General features: G+C 45.1%; 1 non-coding gene across 1 annotated transcript; it reads left to right on the top strand.

The window, feature by feature from the left end:
• The first annotated feature begins 494 nt into the window (after window positions 1-494).
• On the top strand, window positions 495-567 carry Trnas-aga (transfer RNA serine (anticodon AGA)). The gene has a single exon. It is a non-coding gene; the product is annotated as a tRNA-Ser (tRNA).
• Window positions 568-11,239: the final 10,672 nt, after the last annotated feature.

Raw genomic sequence — 11,239 nt, 5'->3', positions numbered from 1 at the left:
ATTACCATGATCCTCCTCTTCAACTGCTCAAGGCAGATGCAAGGAGATGCTAGACAGCAAGGAATGTGGTATGTGGGTGTGCCCTAAATCATCCCACCCCATTGGTCAGTGAAAAAGATGAAGGAGGAAAGGTGTGTGAGCAATGGGCATGGTCTCAATGAAAGCTGGTTCAATCTCTGCCCCAGCCCTAACCCACCCACTGAAGCTGGGAGTGGGGCCAGCTCTCCCTGGGTGCCCATACACAGCTTTAAAGACATGGTTCATGGCCTCCTTTACAGAGTTCTAGCTACCTAGAGAACCTAAGAGGCCACTCTCTGGCCACTGCCTTGAACCCTCCTGCACTGCAGACACCTGACTAGGGGGACTCAGACCTCAAGCCTCAGGAGGTAGGTGACAATAATCAGCAGGGGACACTGAATCACTTTATAGTCTCTTTCCTGACTTCTCACAGCTGTGCTCCATACTTTCACATTTTAGAAATTGCCTCCAGGGCTGGTGGAATGGCTCAAGTGGTAGAGTGCCTGCCTAGAAGTCATGAGGACCTGGGTTCAAATCCCAGTACCACCAAAAAAAAAGGGAAGAAATCACTTCCAAGATATCCTTTACCCAGTCCTCCACACAGTCCCCTTCCCATAACTCTCTTCCATTCCTGAAGGTCTCTGGTCTTGGTAGAGTATCTGAACCCCTCCAGCTGGATTTCCAGTCCTGGTCTCCAACTTCCCAACTCCTGCTTTTTCCACACCTCCATAGTACCCCTCTCCAATCACAGTCGCCCTTGGTTCAATCAGCCATCCTCCTTAGATTCTTTTGGAACCAAACCAGGACTGAACCAAAGTGGCACTGGGCCTTCTGAATCCCTATGAGGAGGTGCCCCTCTCCACCCCTTTTCTGCATCCCAAGGGTAGCCCACCCACCTCAGCTCTTTAAGGTCTTTCTCCAGCAGACCTGTTATTAGAAACTCCAGGTCACTTCTTAATCCCTCCCTTTCCCTTCCCTTCTTCCTGGCCTCCATTCTTCAAGGAGGTGTTATGTCTTGGAGATGCCACCTTCTCAGTAGTCTTTATCCCTCTCTTTTTCTAGCCTTCTCTGCTCAATTTCTCCCTTTTACCTCTACTTTTACTAATTTGGGTTGACTCCCTTTCTTTAGTTACTTTGGTTAAAGGTTTGTCAATTTTTCAATCTCGTTTATCTTCTCAAAGAACCACCTTTTTTGTTCAATGATGCTCTATTATTTTTTCTTAGTCTAATTTCATTAGTTTCTTCATTATTTCTTTCCACCTACTAACCTTGGGTTTGGTTTGTTCTTGTTTATATAAGTTGCTCAGTGTAGTTTATTGGACTGTTTCCTTTTTTTCCATCTAGATGAGGCCATACAATAAATAAGTTTTATTTTTTTCTTTTCTTTTCTTTTCACGGTACTGGAACTACTCCGCTGGCCCTTTTTTGTGAAGGGTTTTTTCAAGATAGGATCTCATGGCATCTAATCTGAGAAAATGTTCCTTAACCTGAAAGATGAACACAAGAAAGAAGAATAAGCAGATACAATAGCAATAATTCTTACTAGGAATCCATTGAGAATGGGTTCAACTATAGTACCTGTGATCTCAGAGGTCTATATATTGTTGCATGAGAGTAAGAGAGCAAGAATGATCATAGTAAACATAAAGTTTCAATTCAAGGAGGACTACAGTCTTATCAAAGAGACTTGTTGGGTTAAGGATCTCATCTAAAATATGAACTGGTGGGAAGGTGAATTCTTCAAGAAATATATCTAATAGAAAGCAAAGAGAAGTCATATGAAATGTTAAAAGGATGAAGGCTTAGTTGGAAATTCATATACTGAAACAGACTAACAGGGAAGATCATTTTGGTGAAGCAAAAGGAGAAAGAATTATAAATTCTTCCTGTGAGAGTTCTGTTTTATATGAAAAAGGCTACAGAAATAGTATTAAGTGGGGGAATAAACCTAAAGATTGAAGAAAGATTAGAAACGAAATCCAGTTTCTTTAAATAAAGCAGGCCTTCTAGGCCCATAAGAAATTACAAATATGTTGGAAGGAAAATAGATATTGGCAAAATTATAAACATAGAAATGACAATGGATAGACAAAATTCTAACTCCAATTGCTTCTGGTTTCTCCCATTTATATATATATGCAAAATAATTTATGAAAGTTAATAAAGACTGCTGGGTGTGCTGGTGTTCACTTATAATCCTAGTACTTGGGAGGCTGAGACAGGAGGATCATGAGTTTAAGGCTAACCTGGGCTACACAGTGAGACACTGTCTCAAAAAACGTTAAGTTATACAGGGAATTTCATTATGACATTTCCATGTATATATGTATTATAACCCAAATTGGTTCATCCCGTCCATTTTTCTCCTTTCTGCCTTAGTCCCTTTCATACAGTGATTTCAACAGGTTTAAAAATTCTATATTCATTCTTGTATAGAAAATATAAAACTACCTTTTTTCCAAAACAAAGGACAGGAGGGTAAAACAGTGGGAGGTGGGAGTATATAAGGAAATGGTATAGGAGGATGAATATGGTGGAATATTATGTACTCATGTATGAAAATGGAAAAACAAGACCCATTGAAACTGTTCTAAGAATGAGGGAGGAGGAGAATATTGGAGGGAGTGATTTTAACAAAGATTCATTGTAAGTAATTTTGTATATGTCACAATGTAAAATAATATGATTAATTTAAAAAGTTAACAAAGGCTGGACACAGGCAACATTAAAATCCCCAGAGAGGTGAAACAGGGAGGACAGCAATAGACCAATTGTTATGCAATTAAAACCCTAGCCTGTGAAAACAACTGGTGCTTTGTAACTCAGAATGGAAAGAAGTGATCTTTAAAAGCCAGAATGGGCTCCTGAGAGTAACCCATGTCAAAGTAGCCCCATATATTCTTCTATGGTAACTAAACTGACAGAGCAGATGGATACAGAAGACTTGCCATTAGCAAGATCTCTGACATTTTCTCATTATATTGGACCAAATGGAAGCATGCATTGAATGTTAGTATAAAAATTTAAATTTGTAGCTTATCCTACTTCACCAGAGAATATTGGTTTGTATAACATGATGACATGTTAACATCGTTCCCCAGCTGATGCTTCTGAACTTAGTCCTGGACCCAGTCTCACAAAATATTATTAATAATTTGAGCAAAGCCACAAAAGCAGTGGTGTGCTGAAACTGGCTTGTCAGAACTAATGGTTACATTTTCACACTATTTGCAAGCAGGTAGACATCATGTCAATAGCTTGTATGTTTACGTTGGAAGTATTCAGACTCAAAAAATTGGAAAAAGCACACAAATCAAGACTTTTCCCTTTCCCTGATGGTTAAATATTTCAAGCACACCACTGCATAGAAAACAAGTATGTTAGTTAGTTAGTACTCTTTTGACTAAAGCTAAAATTAGTTTAAACAAGCAAATAAAACAAAAAATATCCAGCAATTTGTTGTTCTAAGTAACATGCTAAAGATAAATTTTTAGAGACCATTGTTTATAGGGGAAAAAAAGCTGGAATTAACATCCATAGATACATAGCCAAAACTTAAAGCTGTCCTTATCTCCCTGAAATGCAAGATCTAACCATAAACAAAATTCAAGGCTTCCCAGGTCAGCATGACCTTAAAATTCTTAACCAATTAACTACAAACAAGCTTATACAGTATTGCTACTCTAAAAGGGATGTAAGCTTCAAGTAGCCAGTTACAATACATAACAGTGTGCTTCATCAGCTGTGATGTAATTGCTATGAGCTGAACTTCTTACTACCTTTAGTTTGATATCTTCTGGATTGCAATCTTATTGCATGACAAAAAATTGTAAATTTTTCTAACTTTATCTTTTTAAAAATTTTTTTATTTTTATAGTTTTGTGTCAGAAGTGGGATACAAAGACAAATCACTGACAAACCCCAAAGCCAATAAATAACAAGATACTGGTTCCCACAGAGCCTATTGCAATTACTGCTTCCTTGGTAGCCCTAGAGTTCTAAAGTTAGTCTTTCTCAGCTTCAAGCTCCCTCTGTTTGTGTTTGAGCTCTCTGTTGTACACAAAGAGGATATTCTGTTTGTTCTGTTCTCCTGAACTTGAGTAAATTGCCCTTTTCTCTTTAATGGTGGGGGGTGGGCTGGCCTGTGTTTTCCTGGGTCCCAGAACAGTAGCTCCTTTGGTTAGATTCTCCATAGCTTACTTGGCATTTAGAGAAACCAAAGGCCAGAATGGCCTTTTCCAAGTCCATTGCATTTATAAATCCTCCATCTGGCACTTGGACTATGTATATGTTTACTTTTTTATTTTAATTTTTTAAATTATTCATTTATTCACATGTGCATACATTGTTTGGGTCATATCTCCCTCCTGCCCCTCTCCCCCACCCTCTCCCCTATGTATATGTTTAAAAACTACAGACCAGGATTCATGTCTTTTGAAATGTGAACTTTACTAAGAATAATTTGGAGTTACAGTGGCCACTTTAAGAAACCTTTAACTTAAATAAAATAGTCCGTTTTAGAAGTGCCCTTGAGAAACTCAAAACAATGGAATGAATTATTTAGTGGTCAGCAGAAGCTTCTAAAAGACAGAATGACCCTAGAATTCTCCCTAAAAGAATTTTTGCAATGCATTAATAAGAAATTAAAGACTGAAAGTAAGGCTGATTCAATGGACACCTTCATTGATTATTTTGAATACACTAACACTTTTGATCCTTTGCCTTTTCTTCCTAAACCTCTTCAAAATCAGATGCCTTTTAAGATGATGAACTTAGGGTACCAGACTCAATAGAATTTAAATCTTGGTCTCAAGGCAAACTTTGAGTCATTATAAAGTATGTCCCAGACCCTTAAAATTTACAAGTGAAATCAAAGTTCTTAGGTAGGGCTTATGATCCAGGAATCCATGATTTGTACCAACTTATCTATGACAGTCAGGTCTAGACATACTAAAAGAAAAAAAATGACTTCAAAAACAGAGTGGAAGGATCTTACTAGAGATTTTGAAGATCCTACTGTTGGGGTACTTTAACTTGCAGCTCACCTAGCCTAGAAATCAGCTATAACTGGCATGACCCTTGGGTAACCTCATGAAGAGGAAGATAGCCTTGAAACAGGGTTGTAAAACATGGTAAACTGTCAATTAAAAGCTGTAACCTCGGACAGAGCTGTGAGGAATCGCTCATTAGAGCCATGCAAAAGTTCAGGACCGAGATGAAAGGCACCATGCAGAGATAAGCACCCATTCCTGCCTTTCTTTGTCTCCACTTGTAAATAAACTTTCCAAAGCAGGACTCCCCTGCTGTTCTTATCTAAACCTTAGGTTTCTATTCCACTACTAGCCCCTAATTTATGGGAGAACGCATTCCTTGTAACCTGATAAGTAAACCTCTGGTGTTTCCCCAGTTCCCAATAAATAATATTACCCCACCACCAGGATGTGGGCAAGATCAGGAAAATGTGACCCCAGGGGCATGAGGAATGCCTATGTGATGATGAGTGATGCTTTAAAGAGTATAAGACCTGCTTAAACTTTGCTCTCAGGGTCCTTGTTGAAACCTGCTGTGTCAGGCAGATGCTCGGACCCTAGCCGGCTAGAAATAAACCTCGCCTTGTGACTTCCTTTGTCTCAAGTGTCCTTTGTCCTCTCAGAAGGTGGCCAGCCTCGTACCCTAACAGCTGGAGGTTCCACCAAGATCAGCCCCTCCCTGAGAGGAACAAACAGCCTCTGATACCAAGGTTTAATTGGGAAAGACCACGGAAGGAGGATTGGCCACCTCCGTTTGGAGGGACTTAAGAGTCCCTGTCTGAATTTGGTTGAGAATTCTCATTGAGTGGAAGGAAGGGGTCACAGCCCTGGAGGCTTCACTATTGAAAGTCGTGGGAGACATCCCCGACAGTCAGGAACTGCGCTGGCATCCTCAGTGGACGCCATTTGGGCGGTCTTTGGGTAAGGATCTTGAGTCTGGTGTGAATGGAAGTGCACCTGTGAGAGTAGTCTGGTTGACCGGCTGGTACTTGTGTTTGTTGGAGAGTCCTGTGCAAATTTGTTTGTCTGCTGGAATTGTCTCTTTTGTTCTTTGTTGTTTCCTTTGCCCATCTCTTCTGATCATCATGGGACAGGCCCAGGTAACTCCTAAGACCCTTCTTCTGAGTCATTTTTCAGAAATCCATGCTAAGGGACACAATTATGGCATGGAAATTAAGAAAGGTAAGTTTGATGCCCTTTGCTCAGTGGAATGGCCAACCTTTAATGTAGGCTGGCACCCTCAGGGTACCTTCTCCTTGGACATAATTCAGAAGGTCATTAATAAACCTGGTCTTCATGGCCACCCTGATCAATATCCCTACATCCTTATGTGGCAGACCTTAGTAGAGGACCCCCCCTCCTGGCTGCGGCCATTTACCCATGAGGCACCTACAGACCGGCCCACAATACTGGCCATGTTGGGGAACGCCCCCACTCCTGTTAATTCCCCTAAGAAGCCTATTCTGCAGGAAGAACCGACTTCCCATCCGTCCTTGATAGACTTAGATTCTGAGGCAAGCCCCCTGCCGTATGCTGCTGCTGCGCCGCTCCAGCCAGAGGCAGCTGCCCCCCCTGAACCTCCCCATTCATCAGCCTCCCCATCTGCACCCCCCGCCCCGGTCTCTGGACCGGTGAGGGGACTCAGGCTCTGTAGGCAGCAAGAAGAAATTCTGGAGGAGGAGCCCTCCTCCACTTCCACTGCCCCCCCATCCTCCCGGTGCAGGCTCTGGGCGGTGCTGGTCCCGACGGGGGACGCGTCTATCAGTATTGACCCTTTTCAAGTAGTGACCTGTACAACTGGAAAGCCCAGAATCCTCCTTTTTCTGAGGATCCTAGAGGCCTGACCGATCTGTTCGAGTCCATTTTACATACTCACAGTCCTACATGGGATGACTGTCAGCAGCTCCTTAAGACTCTATTCACCACAGAGGAATGGGAGCGGATTCTCACTGAAGCCAGAAAGAATGTCCCTGGTGACAGTGGACGACTGACTACCCTGCCAAACCTGATTGATGACCGTTTTCCCTTAAACAGACCCGATTGGGACTATGGGAATGCAGAAGGTAGGGAGTGTCTCCAGGTCTACCACCAGACTCTGATGGCAGGCCTCCAGGTGGCAGCTCGCCACCCTACCAATCTGGCTAAGGTAAAGACGGTAGTGCAGGGGGAGAATGAAAGCCTGGCCACATTCCTTGAGGGCCTTTACGATGCATACAAACAGTATACCCCCCTAGATCCACTAGCGGAGGTGAATTAGTCAGCTGTGATAATGTCCTTCATAAATCAGGCTGCCCCTGATATTAGAAAGAAACTATATAAGCAGGAAGGAATTGGGGAAATGACTATCTGGGATCTGATGAAAGTAGCCGAAAAAGTTTTTAACACCCAAGAAACCCCAGAAGAGCAAGAGGATAGAATGAGGAAAGAAAATCAGGAACTACAAGAAAGGATTTAGAGGGAGGACAGGGAACACCAGAGTAAGAAAAACAAGAAACAGCAGAAGGAAATGGCTAAAACATTGCTAGCAGGGGTCCAAGGTTTGGCTGGACCTGGCTCTGGACGGACTGGCCCCCCCATCCCCGAAGAGATCAGCCCCGGTTAGGCCAGGGACAGTGTGCCTATTGTAAGGAATATGGACACTGGAAGAGAGAATGTCCCAAGCTCCAGGGTTGCTTGAGGCCAAATAGCAGGCCCAACAATGACACCCAGGTCCTGTTAACTGAACTGGACAATGACTAACGGGGATGGGACTCAGAACCCCTCCCTGAGTCTTGGGTAACCATATATGTGGAGGGGAAGCCCGTGAGATGCATGGTGGACATAGGGGCTCAATATTCAGTTCTAAATAAGCCTACTGGGCCACTGTCTCAGAAAATTAGCCTCGTGCAAGGAGCCACTGGATCCAAGGCATATCAATGGACTAGCAAGCGTCAGGTGGATTTAGGCCGGCATCAGGTGACCCATTCCTTTTTGGTCATTCCTGAATGCCCTGCCCCCCTTCTGGGGCACGATCTACTAACTAAGGTGAGGATTCACATTCACTTTGAGCCGGACGGAATCAAAGTGATGGATGGACGAGGACAGCCCCTCCAAGTCTTGACTGTGTCTCTCAAGGATAAACATCACTTGTTCTCCTTGTGGGACCACCCCCCAAAACCTATTGAGTGGTCCCCTGAAATGACTTATTGGATTCAAACCTTCCCCCGGGCTTGGGCAGAAATAACAGGTGTGGGGCTGGCGAAACATCGAGCACAAGTAATGGTAGAAATCAAGGCTTTGGCTCAGCCCATCTGAGTCCGTCAGTATCCCATGTCTTCTGAGGCACAGAGGGGGATTGCCCCTCACATTAACCATCTCCTGGAGGCCAGAATATTATGGCCCTGCCATTCTGCTTGGAACACTCCACTCCTCCCTGTTAAGAAACCTGGGGGAAAAGACTATAGGCCAGTCCAAGATTTAAGGGAAGTAAATAAGAGGGTCGAGGACATCCACCCCACAGTCCCCAACCCCTATACCCTGCTGAGCCATTTGACCCCTTCCCATATTTGGTATACCACTTTGGACTTGAAAGATACATTTTTTAGCATAGCCCTGGCACCCAACAGTCAACACATTTTTGCCTTCAAATGGCATGATAAAAATACGGGAACCCCCAGACAGTTAACATGGACTAGACTCCCACAGGGTTTCAAAAACTCCCCTACTCTGTTCAATGAGGCTCTTAATCAGGATCTGGACTCATATCACCAGAGCCACAGTTCTGTCACACTTTTGCAGTATGTAGATGACTTGCTTCTGGCAGCTGCATCTGAAGCTGAATGCTGGAAAGCCACTGGAGACCTCCTCCAGGAGCTGGGGAAATTGGGCTATCGGGCCAGTGCAAAGAAGGCCCAAATTTGTAGACAAACAGTCACCTACCTGGGGTATGAACTAAAAGAGGGAACCAGATGGTTAACGAATGCTATGAAAGAAACTATTCTCAGACTCCCTGTCCCCACCTCAGCTTGAGAAGTTTGTGAGTTCCTGGGGATGGCGGGCTACTGCCGGCCGTGGATATTGGGGTATGCTGAACTGGCAAAACCCTTATACGAGGCAACTAAAGATAAGGCCCTATGGGCCTGGGGGCCAGATCAACAGAAGGGCTTTGAGGAGCTCAAGACTGCCCTCCTAAGAGCTCCAGCCCTGGCACTGCCAGACCCTCTAAAGCTCTTCACCCTCTTTGTAGACAAAAGGAGGGGAACAGCGAAAGGGGTACTAACGCAGTGCCTAGGGACCTGGAAGCGTCCAGTTGCTTATCTATCCAAAACGTTGGACCCAATTGCAGCAGGCTGGCCCCCATGCCTGTGGATCATAGCGGCAGTTGCCCTAATGGTAAAGGACACAGATAAAGCTCACTTTTGGGCAACATCTGAAGGTGGTAACCCCCGATGCAGTAGATGGGGTCTTAAAGCACCCTCCAGGTAGATGGATGACCAACGCCCAACTGACTCATTACCAAGGGCTCTTGCTGGATGCCCCCCGAATCTTCTTCTCCAAACCAGTTTCTCTTAACCCAGCCACCTTGCTGCCAAATCCGGACCTGGAAGCCCCTCTATATGACTGTCAAGAGATCATAGCTGAAATCACCCAAGTGCGCCCCGATCTCCAGGACTCAGCCCTACCCAACAGTGAGCTGGTATGGTATACAGATGGGAGTAGCTTCGTCTCAGATGGGGTGCGTAAGGCGGGGGCAGCGGTGGTGGACCAAGGTGGGAACATAATTTGGAGTGCCCCGTTGCCCCCGGGGACCTCAGCCCAGAAGACCAAACTGATCGTGCTGGCAGAGGCACTCGAGCGGGCTGAGGGAAAATGAGTGACTGTTTATACCAACAGCCACTACGCTTTCGGCACCGTCCATGTACATGGTGCCATCTACCGGGAAAGGGGTTTTATTACAGCGGAAGGAAAGGAGCTACGTAACCTCCCAGAGATCCAGAGATTACCGATCACAGTGCAGAAGCCTCAGGCTGTGGCGGTAGTACATGTTCCTGGTCACCAGTCTTCCCAGACTCCGGAAGCTATGGGGAACTGGCGAGCGGACGAAGCGGCCCGAAATGCTGCTTTGGCCTCCACGACCCTAGCGCTGACTTTACCCATGCCCGAGCTTCCGCGCTTGCCACCACGACCCTAGTATACCCTGGAAGACAGTGGATCCAAGGTCACCGATGCCCGGAGTCCAACCAGCAAGGCTGGTATCATGATGATGAAGGGCGACTGATCCTTCCTCAAAAGCTAGGACTGTTTCTCCTCTCCAACCTACATTGAGCCAACCATTTAGGCAAGAAAAAACTATTCGGCCTCCTCGAGTCAGCCCGCCTCCGGTTCCCACACCAAACAGCCCAGATTCAAAGGATTGTGGACCAATGTGCCAGGTGCCAGGCTATGAAACCCAGCAAAAAGGGACTCCTACATACAGGTACATGGGTATGGGGGAGGGTGCCAGGACGGAGCTGGGAAGTGGATTTCACTGAGGTGAAGCCGGGAAGGTATGGGTATAGGTATTTGTTGGTTCTGATAGACACTTTCTCAGACTGGGTGGAGTCTTTTCCTACAAAACGAGAGACTGCTCAGGTTGTAGCTAAGGTTTTGCTGGAGGAAATCATACCCAGATATGGCATCCCCGAAACTCTAGGCTCTGATAACGGTCCGGCTTTCATCAGTAACGTCCTACAAGGGCTGGCCCGGGCAGTGGGGACTAATTGGAAACTGCATTGTAAACATAACCCCCAGAGCTCAGGGCAGGTAGAAAGAATGAATCGGACCCTGAAGGAGACCTTATCTAAATTAGCCATCGAGACTGGCAGAGACTGGCTGGCCCTCCTACCCTATGCCATCTTCTGGGTTCAAAATTCACCATATGTACATGGATTGACACCTTTTGAAATTCTATATGGGGCTCCGCCCCCCATTGTTGTCCAAACTCTACTGGACCAAGACCCCAGTATGCCCCCAAATTACTTGGCTAGCTTAAAGGCCCTACAGGAGCTCCAACAAGAGATCTGGTCCTTAGTGCGTTCCTTGTATGAGACCAAAGATGCATCAAACCCGGAACATGGCATCATCCCAGGGGATTGGGTATGGGTAAAGAGACACAGAGCCCGCACTTTAGAAGAAAGATGGAAGGTCCCTTACATGGTCATTCTGGTTACCCC

This window comes from Castor canadensis, chromosome 13 (assembly GCF_047511655.1).
Source record: "Castor canadensis chromosome 13, mCasCan1.hap1v2, whole genome shotgun sequence".
Classification (NCBI taxonomy): domain Eukaryota; kingdom Metazoa; phylum Chordata; class Mammalia; order Rodentia; family Castoridae; genus Castor; species Castor canadensis.
The sequence above is the reverse complement of the archived record's forward strand: the minus strand, read 5'-3'. Positions and strand labels throughout refer to the sequence as shown.